This window comes from Phyllobates terribilis, unplaced genomic scaffold (assembly GCF_046119375.1).
Source record: "Phyllobates terribilis strain yellow unplaced genomic scaffold, ASM4611937v1 Scaffold_30__1_contigs__length_15301838, whole genome shotgun sequence".
Taxonomy (NCBI): domain Eukaryota; kingdom Metazoa; phylum Chordata; class Amphibia; order Anura; family Dendrobatidae; genus Phyllobates; species Phyllobates terribilis.
In genome coordinates, this window is record NW_027362790.1 from 9,687,486 (window position 1) to 9,703,835 (window position 16,350).

General features: G+C 49.0%; 8 non-coding genes and 1 pseudogene across 8 annotated transcripts; all 9 read right to left on the reverse strand.

Annotated features, from left to right (window-relative positions):
- Positions 1 to 836: 836 nt before the first annotated feature.
- Positions 837 to 1,027, reverse strand: LOC141180278 (U2 spliceosomal RNA). The gene has a single exon (XR_012256039.1). It is a non-coding gene; the product is annotated as a U2 spliceosomal RNA (small nuclear RNA).
- Positions 1,028 to 2,142: 1,115 nt separating this feature from the next.
- LOC141180279 (U2 spliceosomal RNA) lies at positions 2,143 to 2,333 on the reverse strand. Its single transcript, XR_012256040.1, has one exon. It is a non-coding gene; the product is annotated as a U2 spliceosomal RNA (small nuclear RNA).
- A 1,115-nt stretch (positions 2,334 to 3,448) lies between these two features.
- On the reverse strand, positions 3,449 to 3,639 carry LOC141180280 (U2 spliceosomal RNA). The gene has a single exon (XR_012256041.1). It is a non-coding gene; the product is annotated as a U2 spliceosomal RNA (small nuclear RNA).
- A 1,115-nt stretch (positions 3,640 to 4,754) lies between these two features.
- Positions 4,755 to 4,945, reverse strand: LOC141180282 (U2 spliceosomal RNA). Its single transcript, XR_012256043.1, has one exon. It is a non-coding gene; the product is annotated as a U2 spliceosomal RNA (small nuclear RNA).
- A 1,115-nt stretch (positions 4,946 to 6,060) lies between these two features.
- LOC141180283 (U2 spliceosomal RNA) lies at positions 6,061 to 6,251 on the reverse strand. Its single transcript, XR_012256044.1, has one exon. It is a non-coding gene; the product is annotated as a U2 spliceosomal RNA (small nuclear RNA).
- A 1,115-nt stretch (positions 6,252 to 7,366) lies between these two features.
- Positions 7,367 to 7,557, reverse strand: LOC141180284 (U2 spliceosomal RNA). The gene has a single exon (XR_012256045.1). It is a non-coding gene; the product is annotated as a U2 spliceosomal RNA (small nuclear RNA).
- A 1,115-nt stretch (positions 7,558 to 8,672) lies between these two features.
- On the reverse strand, positions 8,673 to 8,863 carry LOC141180286 (U2 spliceosomal RNA). The gene has a single exon (XR_012256046.1). It is a non-coding gene; the product is annotated as a U2 spliceosomal RNA (small nuclear RNA).
- A 1,115-nt stretch (positions 8,864 to 9,978) lies between these two features.
- On the reverse strand, positions 9,979 to 10,172 carry LOC141179717 (U2 spliceosomal RNA). The gene has a single exon (XR_012255704.1). It is a non-coding gene; the product is annotated as a U2 spliceosomal RNA (small nuclear RNA).
- A 5,563-nt stretch (positions 10,173 to 15,735) lies between these two features.
- Positions 15,736 to 15,813, reverse strand: LOC141179979 (U2 spliceosomal RNA; annotated as a pseudogene).
- Between the last annotated feature and the right edge of the window lie 537 nt (positions 15,814 to 16,350).

The window sequence follows — 16,350 nt, forward strand, 5'->3', positions numbered from 1 at the left end:
CAGCTGTCTACCCTTAGCAGGAGGGCTCCTGATTACATACCTCTCCTGCTGCTGCTGCTGCTGGCTGTCCAGCAGCAGACTGAAGGTGGCTGCTGCTGTGCACAGGTATATAAAGGCTCAGAGCCTATTATGACACGCGCAGCCAGCGTTCCATTGCCACATTCCATCTACTGCAAGCAGGATACCTGGCTGGCTGAATGTCGCTGAGAAGCTCACAGAGACCGCCATAAGCAACAGTTTAACAGAATGCCACAGACTAATCAACCAAACTTTTTGGGTTGGGTTCTCTTTTATAGTCTGCAGGCATTAAATGAAAGAAGTCAGTGTTCCAGCAGAAGGAGACAACGTTTCAGAAAAGGCATTGTAGCAAACCAAAAAAGAAATTTTAAGCGCAGCAGAGTAACCAGCGCACATACCTGTTAGCTCAGGTGAGTTTAAAAGGCTGCTGTTGATAACAAGGGCATTTGCTAAATAGATGGTGTGTGTGCAACAATATACTGAAAGGTCAATTATATTGTGCAGCTTATCTCACCACCTGTAGTTATTTAGGTGAAAGCTCCAAAATGCTTGCCTAATATGTCTGTTTATCCAAAAGGAAGTAAAAAGGGAGAGCTAGAAAGATAGCATTGCATCACATTACATGGCAATGCAATGCACAGTTGCTGAAGTTGAACCAAAATGAGCTTGTAATCTGGCTTCTGCAACTTTGAACATGAAAAATCCAATGAGGAGAAGAAAAGCAAAGCCAAAGAGTCCATCCCAAAATCCGACAAACAAGCAAAATGAACAAAAAACATTGAATTCAATTCTTTCTGATTTTAGAAACTGCATTAAAGAAGGGGTGCACCGGTCCTGGAGATACTGCAATACCAGGTCAATGCGTGGAGTGGACAGAGCAAGCTCTTTTTCCATCTCCCTGTTCTAAAAATCCATTTAATATATGGTCCCCAGATAGGGGACGTATCAGATATTAAACTGATAAGAACAGATACTACACTTGATCTTAGCCAAAAGGCCGAGAAGCGATAACCAGAATTGGTTTCAAACTACGGAGCCACCCAAGGATCCTGAAAAGTCCATTTGTGGAGATGAGCTCCTGGACTCCCGTTAAGAAGACATGTTGTCAACCTCTAGATCCCTTACATGCCTGCACTTTTCGGCTTGCTGCTGCTGCAATCCACGCGTTTTAGATCTGCATAACTCCACCTCTTTAAACACAGCACCTTCACCCCCTGCTGTTCCCACCCGCCTCAACACCGTTGGAAGGGAGGAGAACCAATTAAGGCGGGGGGTGGGGTGGAACGAGCAGCTGTCTACCCTTAGCAGGAGGGCTCCTGATTACATACCTCTCCTGCTGCTGCTGCTGCTGGCTGTCCAGCAGCAGACTGAAGGTGGCTGCTGCTGTGCACAGGTATATAAAGGCTCAGAGCCTATTATGACACGCGCAGCCAGCGTTCCATTGCCACATTCCATCTACTGCAGGCAGGATACCTGGCTGGCTGAATGTCGCTGAGAAGCTCACAGAGACCGCCATAAGCAACAGTTTAACAGAATGCCACAGACTAATCAACCAAACTTTTTGGGTTGGGTTCTCTTTTATAGTCTGCAGGCATTAAATGAAAGAAGTCAGTGTTCCAGCAGAAGGAGACAACGTTTCAGAAAAGGCATTGTAGCAAACCAAAAAAGAAATTTTAAGCGCAGCAGAGTAACCAGCGCACATACCTGTTAGCTCAGGTGAGTTTAAAAGGCTGCTGTTGATAACAAGGGCATTTGCTAAATAGATGGTGTGTGTGCAACAATATACTGAAAGGTCAATTATATTGTGCAGCTTATCTCACCACCTGTAGTTATTTAGGTGAAAGCTCCAAAATGCTTGCCTAATATGTCTGTTTATCCAAAAGGAAGTAAAAAGGGAGAGCTAGAAAGATAGCATTGCATCACATTACATGGCAATGCAATGCACAGTTGCTGAAGTTGAACCAAAATGAGCTTGTAATCTGGCTTCTGCAACTTTGAACATGAAAAATCCAATGAGGAGAAGAAAAGCAAAGCCAAAGAGTCCATCCCAAAATCCGACAAACAAGCAAAATGAACAAAAAACATTGAATTCAATTCTTTCTGATTTTAGAAACTGCATTAAAGAAGGGGTGCACCGGTCCTGGAGATACTGCAATACCAGGTCAATGCGTGGAGTGGACAGAGCAAGCTCTTTTTCCATCTCCCTGTTCTAAAAATCCATTTAATATATGGTCCCCAGATAGGGGACGTATCAGATATTAAACTGATAAGAACAGATACTACACTTGATCTTAGCCAAAAGGCCGAGAAGCGATAACCAGAATTGGTTTCAAACTACGGAGCCACCCAAGGATCCTGAAAAGTCCATTTGTGGAGATGAGCTCCTGGACTCCCGTTAAGAAGACATGTTGTCAACCTCTAGATCCCTTACATGCCTGCACTTTTCGGCTTGCTGCTGCTGCAATCCACGCGTTTTAGATCTGCATAACTCCACCTCTTTAAACACAGCACCTTCACCCCCTGCTGTTCCCACCCGCCTCAACACCGTTGGAAGGGAGGAGAACCAATTAAGGCGGGGGGTGGGGTGGAACGAGCAGCTGTCTACCCTTAGCAGGAGGGCTCCTGATTACATACCTCTCCTGCTGCTGCTGCTGCTGGCTGTCCAGCAGCAGACTGAAGGTGGCTGCTGCTGTGCACAGGTATATAAAGGCTCAGAGCCTATTATGACACGCGCAGCCAGCGTTCCATTGCCACATTCCATCTACTGCAGGCAGGATACCTGGCTGGCTGAATGTCGCTGAGAAGCTCACAGAGACCGCCATAAGCAACAGTTTAACAGAATGCCACAGACTAATCAACCAAACTTTTTGGGTTGGGTTCTCTTTTATAGTCTGCAGGCATTAAATGAAAGAAGTCAGTGTTCCAGCAGAAGGAGACAACGTTTCAGAAAAGGCATTGTAGCAAACCAAAAAAGAAATTTTAAGCGCAGCAGAGTAACCAGCGCACATACCTGTTAGCTCAGGTGAGTTTAAAAGGCTGCTGTTGATAACAAGGGCATTTGCTAAATAGATGGTGTGTGTGCAACAATATACTGAAAGGTCAATTATATTGTGCAGCTTATCTCACCACCTGTAGTTATTTAGGTGAAAGCTCCAAAATGCTTGCCTAATATGTCTGTTTATCCAAAAGGAAGTAAAAAGGGAGAGCTAGAAAGATAGCATTGCATCACATTACATGGCAATGCAATGCACAGTTGCTGAAGTTGAACCAAAATGAGCTTGTAATCTGGCTTCTGCAACTTTGAACATGAAAAATCCAATGAGGAGAAGAAAAGCAAAGCCAAAGAGTCCATCCCAAAATCCGACAAACAAGCAAAATGAACAAAAAACATTGAATTCAATTCTTTCTGATTTTAGAAACTGCATTAAAGAAGGGGTGCACCGGTCCTGGAGATACTGCAATACCAGGTCAATGCGTGGAGTGGACAGAGCAAGCTCTTTTTCCATCTCCCTGTTCTAAAAATCCATTTAATATATGGTCCCCAGATAGGGGACGTATCAGATATTAAACTGATAAGAACAGATACTACACTTGATCTTAGCCAAAAGGCCGAGAAGCGATAACCAGAATTGGTTTCAAACTACGGAGCCACCCAAGGATCCTGAAAAGTCCATTTGTGGAGATGAGCTCCTGGACTCCCGTTAAGAAGACATGTTGTCAACCTCTAGATCCCTTACATGCCTGCACTTTTCGGCTTGCTGCTGCTGCAATCCACGCGTTTTAGATCTGCATAACTCCACCTCTTTAAACACAGCACCTTCACCCCCTGCTGTTCCCACCCGCCTCAACACCGTTGGAAGGGAGGAGAACCAATTAAGGCGGGGGGTGGGGTGGAACGAGCAGCTGTCTACCCTTAGCAGGAGGGCTCCTGATTACATACCTCTCCTGCTGCTGCTGCTGCTGGCTGTCCAGCAGCAGACTGAAGGTGGCTGCTGCTGTGCACAGGTATATAAAGGCTCAGAGCCTATTATGACACGCGCAGCCAGCGTTCCATTGCCACATTCCATCTACTGCAGGCAGGATACCTGGCTGGCTGAATGTCGCTGAGAAGCTCACAGAGACCGCCATAAGCAACAGTTTAACAGAATGCCACAGACTAATCAACCAAACTTTTTGGGTTGGGTTCTCTTTTATAGTCTGCAGGCATTAAATGAAAGAAGTCAGTGTTCCAGCAGAAGGAGACAACGTTTCAGAAAAGGCATTGTAGCAAACCAAAAAAGAAATTTTAAGCGCAGCAGAGTAACCAGCGCACATACCTGTTAGCTCAGGTGAGTTTAAAAGGCTGCTGTTGATAACAAGGGCATTTGCTAAATAGATGGTGTGTGTGCAACAATATACTGAAAGGTCAATTATATTGTGCAGCTTATCTCACCACCTGTAGTTATTTAGGTGAAAGCTCCAAAATGCTTGCCTAATATGTCTGTTTATCCAAAAGGAAGTAAAAAGGGAGAGCTAGAAAGATAGCATTGCATCACATTACATGGCAATGCAATGCACAGTTGCTGAAGTTGAACCAAAATGAGCTTGTAATCTGGCTTCTGCAACTTTGAACATGAAAAATCCAATGAGGAGAAGAAAAGCAAAGCCAAAGAGTCCATCCCAAAATCCGACAAACAAGCAAAATGAACAAAAAACATTGAATTCAATTCTTTCTGATTTTAGAAACTGCATTAAAGAAGGGGTGCACCGGTCCTGGAGATACTGCAATACCAGGTCAATGCGTGGAGTGGACAGAGCAAGCTCTTTTTCCATCTCCCTGTTCTAAAAATCCATTTAATATATGGTCCCCAGATAGGGGACGTATCAGATATTAAACTGATAAGAACAGATACTACACTTGATCTTAGCCAAAAGGCCGAGAAGCGATAACCAGAATTGGTTTCAAACTACGGAGCCACCCAAGGATCCTGAAAAGTCCATTTGTGGAGATGAGCTCCTGGACTCCCGTTAAGAAGACATGTTGTCAACCTCTAGATCCCTTACATGCCTGCACTTTTCGGCTTGCTGCTGCTGCAATCCACGCGTTTTAGATCTGCATAACTCCACCTCTTTAAACACAGCACCTTCACCCCCTGCTGTTCCCACCCGCCTCAACACCGTTGGAAGGGAGGAGAACCAATTAAGGCGGGGGGTGGGGTGGAACGAGCAGCTGTCTACCCTTAGCAGGAGGGCTCCTGATTACATACCTCTCCTGCTGCTGCTGCTGCTGGCTGTCCAGCAGCAGACTGAAGGTGGCTGCTGCTGTGCACAGGTATATAAAGGCTCAGAGCCTATTATGACACGCGCAGCCAGCGTTCCATTGCCACATTCCATCTACTGCAGGCAGGATACCTGGCTGGCTGAATGTCGCTGAGAAGCTCACAGAGACCGCCATAAGCAACAGTTTAACAGAATGCCACAGACTAATCAACCAAACTTTTTGGGTTGGGTTCTCTTTTATAGTCTGCAGGCATTAAATGAAAGAAGTCAGTGTTCCAGCAGAAGGAGACAACGTTTCAGAAAAGGCATTGTAGCAAACCAAAAAAGAAATTTTAAGCGCAGCAGAGTAACCAGCGCACATACCTGTTAGCTCAGGTGAGTTTAAAAGGCTGCTGTTGATAACAAGGGCATTTGCTAAATAGATGGTGTGTGTGCAACAATATACTGAAAGGTCAATTATATTGTGCAGCTTATCTCACCACCTGTAGTTATTTAGGTGAAAGCTCCAAAATGCTTGCCTAATATGTCTGTTTATCCAAAAGGAAGTAAAAAGGGAGAGCTAGAAAGATAGCATTGCATCACATTACATGGCAATGCAATGCACAGTTGCTGAAGTTGAACCAAAATGAGCTTGTAATCTGGCTTCTGCAACTTTGAACATGAAAAATCCAATGAGGAGAAGAAAAGCAAAGCCAAAGAGTCCATCCCAAAATCCGACAAACAAGCAAAATGAACAAAAAACATTGAATTCAATTCTTTCTGATTTTAGAAACTGCATTAAAGAAGGGGTGCACCGGTCCTGGAGATACTGCAATACCAGGTCAATGCGTGGAGTGGACAGAGCAAGCTCTTTTTCCATCTCCCTGTTCTAAAAATCCATTTAATATATGGTCCCCAGATAGGGGACGTATCAGATATTAAACTGATAAGAACAGATACTACACTTGATCTTAGCCAAAAGGCCGAGAAGCGATAACCAGAATTGGTTTCAAACTACGGAGCCACCCAAGGATCCTGAAAAGTCCATTTGTGGAGATGAGCTCCTGGACTCCCGTTAAGAAGACATGTTGTCAACCTCTAGATCCCTTACATGCCTGCACTTTTCGGCTTGCTGCTGCTGCAATCCACGCGTTTTAGATCTGCATAACTCCACCTCTTTAAACACAGCACCTTCACCCCCTGCTGTTCCCACCCGCCTCAACACCGTTGGAAGGGAGGAGAACCAATTAAGGCGGGGGGTGGGGTGGAACGAGCAGCTGTCTACCCTTAGCAGGAGGGCTCCTGATTACATACCTCTCCTGCTGCTGCTGCTGCTGGCTGTCCAGCAGCAGACTGAAGGTGGCTGCTGCTGTGCACAGGTATATAAAGGCTCAGAGCCTATTATGACACGCGCAGCCAGCGTTCCATTGCCACATTCCATCTACTGCAGGCAGGATACCTGGCTGGCTGAATGTCGCTGAGAAGCTCACAGAGACCGCCATAAGCAACAGTTTAACAGAATGCCACAGACTAATCAACCAAACTTTTTGGGTTGGGTTCTCTTTTATAGTCTGCAGGCATTAAATGAAAGAAGTCAGTGTTCCAGCAGAAGGAGACAACGTTTCAGAAAAGGCATTGTAGCAAACCAAAAAAGAAATTTTAAGCGCAGCAGAGTAACCAGCGCACATACCTGTTAGCTCAGGTGAGTTTAAAAGGCTGCTGTTGATAACAAGGGCATTTGCTAAATAGATGGTGTGTGTGCAACAATATACTGAAAGGTCAATTATATTGTGCAGCTTATCTCACCACCTGTAGTTATTTAGGTGAAAGCTCCAAAATGCTTGCCTAATATGTCTGTTTATCCAAAAGGAAGTAAAAAGGGAGAGCTAGAAAGATAGCATTGCATCACATTACATGGCAATGCAATGCACAGTTGCTGAAGTTGAACCAAAATGAGCTTGTAATCTGGCTTCTGCAACTTTGAACATGAAAAATCCAATGAGGAGAAGAAAAGCAAAGCCAAAGAGTCCATCCCAAAATCCGACAAACAAGCAAAATGAACAAAAAACATTGAATTCAATTCTTTCTGATTTTAGAAACTGCATTAAAGAAGGGGTGCACCGGTCCTGGAGATACTGCAATACCAGGTCAATGCGTGGAGTGGACAGAGCAAGCTCTTTTTCCATCTCCCTGTTCTAAAAATCCATTTAATATATGGTCCCCAGATAGGGGACGTATCAGATATTAAACTGATAAGAACAGATACTACACTTGATCTTAGCCAAAAGGCCGAGAAGCGATAACCAGAATTGGTTTCAAACTACGGAGCCACCCAAGGATCCTGAAAAGTCCATTTGTGGAGATGAGCTCCTGGACTCCCGTTAAGAAGACATGTTGTCAACCTCTAGATCCCTTACATGCCTGCACTTTTCGGCTTGCTGCTGCTGCAATCCACGCGTTTTAGATCTGCATAACTCCACCTCTTTAAACACAGCACCTTCACCCCCTGCTGTTCCCACCCGCCTCAACACCGTTGGAAGGGAGGAGAACCAATTAAGGCGGGGGGTGGGGTGGAACGAGCAGCTGTCTACCCTTAGCAGGAGGGCTCCTGATTACATACCTCTCCTGCTGCTGCTGCTGCTGGCTGTCCAGCAGCAGACTGAAGGTGGCTGCTGCTGTGCACAGGTATATAAAGGCTCAGAGCCTATTATGACACGCGCAGCCAGCGTTCCATTGCCACATTCCATCTACTGCAGGCAGGATACCTGGCTGGCTGAATGTCGCTGAGAAGCTCACAGAGACCGCCATAAGCAACAGTTTAACAGAATGCCACAGACTAATCAACCAAACTTTTTGGGTTGGGTTCTCTTTTATAGTCTGCAGGCATTAAATGAAAGAAGTCAGTGTTCCAGCAGAAGGAGACAACGTTTCAGAAAAGGCATTGTAGCAAACCAAAAAAGAAATTTTAAGCGCAGCAGAGTAACCAGCGCACATACCTGTTAGCTCAGGTGAGTTTAAAAGGCTGCTGTTGATAACAAGGGCATTTGCTAAATAGATGGTGTGTGTGCAACAATATACTGAAAGGTCAATTATATTGTGCAGCTTATCTCACCACCTGTAGTTATTTTGGTGAAAGCTCCAAAATGCTTGCCTAATATGTCTGTTTATCCAAAAGGAAGTAAAAAGGGAGAGCTAGAAAGATAGCATTGCATCACATTACATGGCAATGCAATGCACAGTTGCTGAAGTTGAACCAAAATGAGCTTGTAATCTGGCTTCTGCAACTTTGAACATGAAAAATCCAATGAGGAGAAGAAAAGCAAAGCCAAAGAGTCCATCCCAAAATCCGACAAACAAGCAAAATGAACAAAAAACATTGAATTCAATTCTTTCTGATTTTAGAAACTGCATTAAAGAAGGGGTGCACCGGTCCTGGAGATACTGCAATACCAGGTCAATGCGTGGAGTGGACAGAGCAAGCTCTTTTTCCATCTCCCTGTTCTAAAAATCCATTTAATATATGGTCCCCAGATAGGGGACGTATCAGATATTAAACTGATAAGAACAGATACTACACTTGATCTTAGCCAAAAGGCCGAGAAGCGATAACCAGAATTGGTTTCAAACTACGGAGCCACCCAAGGATCCTGAAAAGTCCATTTGTGGAGATGAGCTCCTGGACTCCCGTTAAGAAGACATGTTGTCAACCTCTAGATCCCTTACATGCCTGCACTTTTCGGCTTGCTGCTGCTGCAATCCACGCGTTTTAGATCTGCATAACTCCACCTCTTTAAACACAGCACCTTCACCCCCTGCTGTTCCCACCCGCCTCAACACCGTTGGAAGGGAGGAGAACCAATTAAGGCGGGGGGTGGGGTGGAACGAGCAGCTGTCTACCCTTAGCAGGAGGGCTCCTGATTACATACCTCTCCTGCTGCTGCTGCTGCTGGCTGTCCAGCAGCAGACTGAAGGTGGCTGCTGCTGTGCACAGGTATATAAAGGCTCAGAGCCTATTATGACACGCGCAGCCAGCGTTCCATTGCCACATTCCATCTACTGCAGGCAGGATACCTGGCTGGCTGAATGTCGCTGAGAAGCTCACAGAGACCGCCATAAGCAACAGTTTAACAGAATGCCACAGACTAATCAACCAAACTTTTTGGGTTGGGTTCTCTTTTATAGTCTGCAGGCATTAAATGAAAGAAGTCAGTGTTCCAGCAGAAGGAGACAACGTTTCAGAAAAGGCATTGTAGCAAACCAAAAAAGAAATTTTAAGCGCAGCAGAGTAACCAGCGCACATACCTGTTAGCTCAGGTGAGTTTAAAAGGCTGCTGTTGATAACAAGGGCATTTGCTAAATAGATGGTGTGTGTGCAACAATATACTGAAAGGTCAATTATATTGTGCAGCTTATCTCACCACCTGTAGTTATTTAGGTGAAAGCTCCAAAATGCTTGCCTAATATGTCTGTTTATCCAAAAGGAAGTAAAAAGGGAGAGCTAGAAAGATAGCATTGCATCACATTACATGGCAATGCAATGCACAGTTGCTGAAGTTGAACCAAAATGAGCTTGTAATCTGGCTTCTGCAACTTTGAACATGAAAAATCCAATGAGGAGAAGAAAAGCAAAGCCAAAGAGTCCATCCCAAAATCCGACAAACAAGCAAAATGAACAAAAAACATTGAATTCAATTCTTTCTGATTTTAGAAACTGCATTAAAGAAGGGGTGCACCGGTCCTGGAGATACTGCAATACCAGGTCAATGCGTGGAGTGGACAGAGCAAGCTCTTTTTCCATCTCCCTGTTCTAAAAATCCATTTAATATATGGTCCCCAGATAGGGGACGTATCAGATATTAAACTGATAAGAACAGATTTTTTTGATTGAATATATCTTTTATTAGCACAAAAAATAAGTTAACAGACAGTGTACAGTGCCGCAGCCCAGTACACACAGAATTCTACATCATATTTACATAGCATGAGGATACGACGCACTAACTAGACACATCACACCCCTATGCTACACAAAACACTCAATCTGAAAGAAAAAGCATGTCAATCAATACAGTACGACGAACCGTGATAAGGGATGGGGATTGGGAAAAAGGGGATGGGGAGGGGAAAATCACAGGCCCGAAGCTTTATTGAAAGACAAGACACATAAGGGGAGAGGGGGAGGAGGGGTTTAGTCCTCGTCCTCGTCCTCCGGACCGTCCATGATGGAATAGTCTCTGAGCAGGCTGTGGATCAGCCTGCGGCAGTCCTGGATGGACATCCTCTCCCTCCTCAAGATGAGCCGGTTCCTGGCGACCCAAACGGCATCCTTGAAGCAGTTCATAAGGCGCCAAGCCTCCTGGATGGCTTCGACGGTATGAACCCCAGGGAAGAGTCCGTAAAGCACAGAATGGTGCGATAGGCTCGCCCTGGGGACAGAGTTCCTCAGGTCGTCCTCAAGTGCAGTCAATAGGCGCTGTGCAAATCCGCAGTCCCAAAAAGTGTGCAAAGATGTTTCCTCCACGAAGGGGCACCTTGGGCAGTACCGGGTCTTGCACAGGTTCCGGGCATGCATGAATGACCGGACGGGCAGTCCGCCCTGAATCGCCATCCACGACAAGTCCTTGTGCCCGTTGGTCAGCCTGTCAGACGACACATTTGTCCACACAGTCTCCAGCATGTCCTGGTGAAGTCCTGTGATGTTCTCCACGTCATCCTTGGCTCTGATTAGCTTGTGGATAGTTTTGGGCTTCCACAAGTCGGGCTTGAGTCCCTCCAGTTGATGCTCCCCCACAAATCGAACGACGTCTCCGTAGAACCATGGCGTCGTCCAGTTGTAGGGGAAGGAGCTGTCCCACTTGTCCCAGCCGAGTCGCCTCCAAAGAGGAAGCAGGAAGAAGCGAGACATGGACCTGCCCGCGGAGCCATTCTTGACTTGCAAAGTCCGGCGGACACAATCACACACAAAAGAGGATCGCAGGAGGGTGGGGATATCTGGAACGCCCTTCCCACCCTTGCGAGGCTCCTTGTACATGACGGCCCGCCTGACTCTGTCCATCTTGGATCCCCAGACAAAGTGAAACACTGTCCTGGTAATGGCCCTGCACACAGTGACGTGTGGGGGCCAGGCCTGCGCCGTGTACTGCAAGACGGGCAGGACCTCATTACGCAGGATGAGTGCCTTACCCTCACAAGTGAGGTGTCTGAGGCTCCAGAGTCCGATCCGTTGCTTCACCTTGGCCAAGCGTTCTTGCCAGGACTTGAGGGCCGCTCCTTCCTTCCCGAACCAGACTCCCAGCACCTTGAGGAAATCCGGTTGAATGTTGAAGGGGAAGGGGCGGAGGAGGCCGGCTGCCAATCCCCGAAGAGCATGGCTTCCGACTTCCTGCAGTTGACTTTGGCCCCTGAAGCCCGGCCGAACCTCTCACACGTCTGGACGAGGGCGTCGACTGAACCACGATCAGCGCAGAAGACGGTGACGTCGTCCATGTAGAGCGAGCACTTGACCTCGTGTCGTCCCGGACCCGGTGCGGTGATCCCTCTGATCTCTCCATTCTGCCGGATAGCCTCTGCGAAGAGTTCTATAACACAAACAAAAAGAAGAGGTGATAGAGGGCAGCCTTGTCTGACCCCAGAGAGGACAGGGAAGGGGTCAGTCTTCCAGCCGTTCACCAACACCGAGCTGTGGATATCAAAATACATCAGACGGACATACGAACAAAACATGTTACCCAAACCTAACCGGTGCAGAGCTCGGCCCATGAACTCGTGGGAAACCCGGTCGAAGGCCTTCTCCTGATCCAAGGAGACCAGGGCCGCGTGTGCGCGGCGGACCTTGATGTACTCGACCGTGTCCCGCACGAGAGCGAGGCTGTCTGCGATGCGACGTCCAGGGATGCCGCAGGTCTGGTCCGGGTGGATGATCCGTCCGATGACCGTCTTAAGTCGTGTCGCCATCGTCTTGGCCAGGATCTTGTAGTCCACGTTGAGCAGAGTGATGGGACGCCAATTCCTCAGGTCGCACCTCTCTCCCTTCCGCTTGTACAGGATCGTGACCATTCCTTCCCTCAAAGATGGAGGCATTCTACCCTCCACCACCATCTCCTCGTACAGGTCCAACAGGTCCGGACAGATGAGGTCTCCCAGCGCTACATAGAGCTCCGCTGGAAGACCATCACTGCCCGGGGTCCTGCCGGTCCTAAAGGATTTAGCGGCAGAGAGCAATTCGCCCACCATCAGAGGTTTGTCCAAGGCTGCCGTGCCTGCAGGATCAAGATGGTTAGTGATACCTGACAGGAACTTATCAGCAGCGTCGGGGTCGGTAGTCTTGTGGTAGTAGAGTTCGCTGTAGAAGTCGCTGACGACCCTCATCACGTCCTCCTTCCCACGTCGCATGTTTCCGCTCTCGTCTCGCAGCTCATTCAGGGGCGTGTGACCGGCATGAAGTTTCCTGAAAAAGAATGAGTTACATTTCTCACCCTTCTCCAGATTCTCCACTTTGGAACGGAAGATGATTCGCTTGGACTCCTCCTCAAAGTGCCTTTTCAGGCTCTTCTTGGTCTCCTCCAGCTCCTCCCTCACGTCCCAGCCGCAGTGAAGAAGGTCCTGCAGCGACCGCAGCTCGCGCTGCAGCCCTCTGAAGTCCCTCCTCTTCTCACACGCCTGTTGTCGACCCTTGGCCTGAAAGAAACAGCGAAACTCAAGTTTAACATATTCCCACCAATCAGAGACTGTTTGGAAGCTACCCTTGTAGGACTGCCACATTGCGTAGGCTGCTCTCAGCTCCTCCACGACTTCATCCTGAGCCAGCAGAGCACAATTCAGCTTCCAGGAGCCGGGGCCGGACGGAAAACCGTCGCCGAGGACACCTTGTAAGTGAATGGCTCTGTGGTCGGAGAAGAAGCAGGAGACCATCGAGTGCCTACTCTGCCTGACTGCCCGAGAGGTGAACACAAAGTCAATCCTGGAGCGGAGTGAGCCATCGGGTCGGCTCCACGAATAGTTCGTGGAGCCTCTCCCCATGGAGCCCACCACGTCCTGAAGAGAGGCCTCGGTTACCATCTCGATGAGCAGCTTGGACGTGATGTCCAACTTGGCAGATGTGCCAGAACTACGACCGTCCTCCTCGATGGGGCAGTTGAAATCCCCGGCCATCACTAAGGTCCTGGTGGTGGCAAGCTGAAGCCGCAGGGTCTGGAAAAGCTCCAAACGCTCATTCTTCAGTGGGGACGCATACATGTTGATGAACCTGACAGGTTCTCCCGCCCAGTTGCCATCTACAACAAGAGCCCTGCCGCAGATGAGCTCCTGGACGGACTCAAGCGTGAATGCGCCCCCCCTGATCAGAATTGCGACCCCCGCAGACTTGCAGTCACCCCCACCGGACCAGTAGGATGGACCGTGGGACCACTCCCTGGCCAGATGTTTGAAGGACCTAGAGGAGGGAAGGGAACATTCCTGCAACATATAAACATCACACAACTGGGAAGTAAGGAAGGCATAAATAGTCTGACGTCTGAACTTGTCCTTGATGCTCCTGACATTAATGGAAAATAAGTTAATATTAGCCATCATGTAGGGAAAAAAGAAAAAGTTAGCGCAGGCAATACACCTTAGTTACCACTCCGGTCGGGTGGTCCCTCGTCGGTGTTGACTGCTGGTGACGGGATCACCAGCAGGCCCTCTTCCTCCATCTGGTCAAGCAGCGCGGCCTCGATCTCGGCGACCACCAGTTCCTCCTCTTCTGGCTCGGCCACCAGGGTCTCAACCATGTGCTCCATCTCTTCTGGCTCAGGGAGGGTATCCTCCTTTTCGCCTACGAAATCCAGAATCTTCTTTTTGGAGGATTCAGTAGCAGGGCTGTCCTCCACCTTCCTCTTTCCCCGGGTTGGAACTGGGGAGACAAGAAGGGGAAAATCCTCCTCGGAATAGATAGCGGCGGGTGGAGGAAAGGTTAATTCCACCGCTACCATGGTCTGGGGAGGGAGAGTGGCTGCCGGGGCAGGGGAAAGGACACCTGCTGAGGAGTAGGGGAAGGAGGAAGAGGAAGTGGAATCCTCAGCAGGGGTGGCCGGGGTGGGGGGGGATTGGACGGGGGTGGCAGGGGGAGGGATCGAGAGAGGGGTGACAGAACTCTTACCCTCCTTTGACTTTTTCTTCTGCTTCGGAGCTGCTGGGACCGTCGCTGGGGCTTTGGCCACCGACTCCTTGACCGCTTTGGCCTTGGTCGTCTCGGCCTTGGCCGCTGGGGCCTTGGTCGTCGCGTCCTTGACCTTCACAGGCCTGGTCGTCGGGGCCTTGTCCTCCGTAGCTGGGGTCGTCGCAACCACCGATGCCCAGGATCTCTCACGCCTGGGGCAATCCTTGTACAGATGAGCCGCCAGCCCACACAGGTTGCAGGACGTCTTCTTCGGGCAGTCCTTCGAGCTGTGTCCCGTCACTCGACAAATCCTGCAGGCATCCTCCTTGCAGTCCTTCATCTCGTGGCCGTTCTTGCCGCATCTCCTGCAGTTCCGCGGCATGTCCGGGTAATAGATGAGGCCGTAGGAGTTGCCCAGGGAGAATGTCGGGGGCAGGTGCCGAAGTCCGTCTGAGTACGCCAGGTCCCTGTGAAGTCTAACGGTCACCGACCACTTACCTGTCCAGAAGCCGAGTCCATTCAGGATGTGAGAGGGTTCCTTCACAACCAAACAGAAGCGTCTCAGGAAGGTACAGATGTCTTGGCCTGGGGTGTGCGGGTTGCGCATGGAGACCGTGATCCTCCTTTCATCCCTCTGGATAGGGCAGCTACCTGTAAAGGCAGAGAAAGAATTATCCGGTCCTTTTGCGCTTACCATTTCCCAGAACCTCCTGCAGGTGTTCACAGTGGCGAAGGTGACGAAGAAGATCCCCGTCAAGAAGGTCTGGATGCTGAGGGTGTCCGACCTGGAGAAGCCTCGATCCAGCATCATCTTCTGGCAGAACACGTCCGAGGACATGTCCGGCACCCTCCCATCCACTTCCTTCAGCTTCAGGGCCACCGTCTGCCGCATCCATGGCTCCAGGGCTGGAGCTTCGTGGCGGGGCTTCTGGGGTCCCTTCTGCTGGCCAGTCGTGGAGGCAGAGTCCTTGGGGTCAGAATCGGCTCCTGGCTGGGCCCTCCTGGCTGTCCCCAGCTCCAGGCTCTTCTTTTCGGCCTTCCTCGCAGCGCTTGCCATGGCTTTCCTCCTGCAGTTACTTCTTGGAGCTGGATCTGGAACTCTTCCCGGAATGGGTGGAGCTATGCAGATTCTTCTCCCGTCGTGTTCTGGACAAATTCCCCGAAAGGTCTTTGTCTCGATGATTTTCTTCCTCGAAGATTCCACAGGACAGCCCGATTCTTCTCCGAGTCTTCGTCTTCTTCTGGATTCTTTAGAGCTTCTTCCTCCCACCGATATCCGCCTTCGTTCTCCGATGTCAGCTGGGCTCCGAAGCTCTTCTCCTTCCGAGTTCGATCGCTCTCGTGAAGTGTAGATCGTAGCTCTTGTGTTTTTAAAAGAACAGATACTACACTTGATCTTAGCCAAAAGGCCGAGAAGCGATAACCAGAATTGGTTTCAAACTACGGAGCCACCCAAGGATCCTGAAAAGTCCATTTGTGGAGATGAGCTCCTGGACTCCCGTTAAGAAGACATGTTGTCAACCTCTAGATCCCTTACATGCCTGCACTTTTCGGCTTGCTGCTGCTGCAATCCACGCGTTTTAGATCTGCATAACTCCACCTCTTTAAACACAGCACCTTCACCCCCTGCTGTTCCCACCCGCCTCAACACCGTTGGAAGGGAGGAGAACCAATTAAGGCGGGGGGTGGGGTGGAACGAGCAGCTGTCTACCCTTAGCAGGAGGGCTCCTGATTACATACCTCTCCTGCTGCTGCTGCTGCTGGCTGTCCAGCAGCAGACTGAAGGTGGCTGCTGCTGTGCACAGGTATATAAAGGCTCAGAGCCTATTATGACACGCGCAGCCAGCGTTCCATTGCCACATTCCATCTACTGCAGGCAGGATACCTGGCTGGCTGAATGTCGCTGAGAAGCTCACAGAGACCGCCATAAGCAACAGTTTAACAGAATGCCACAGACT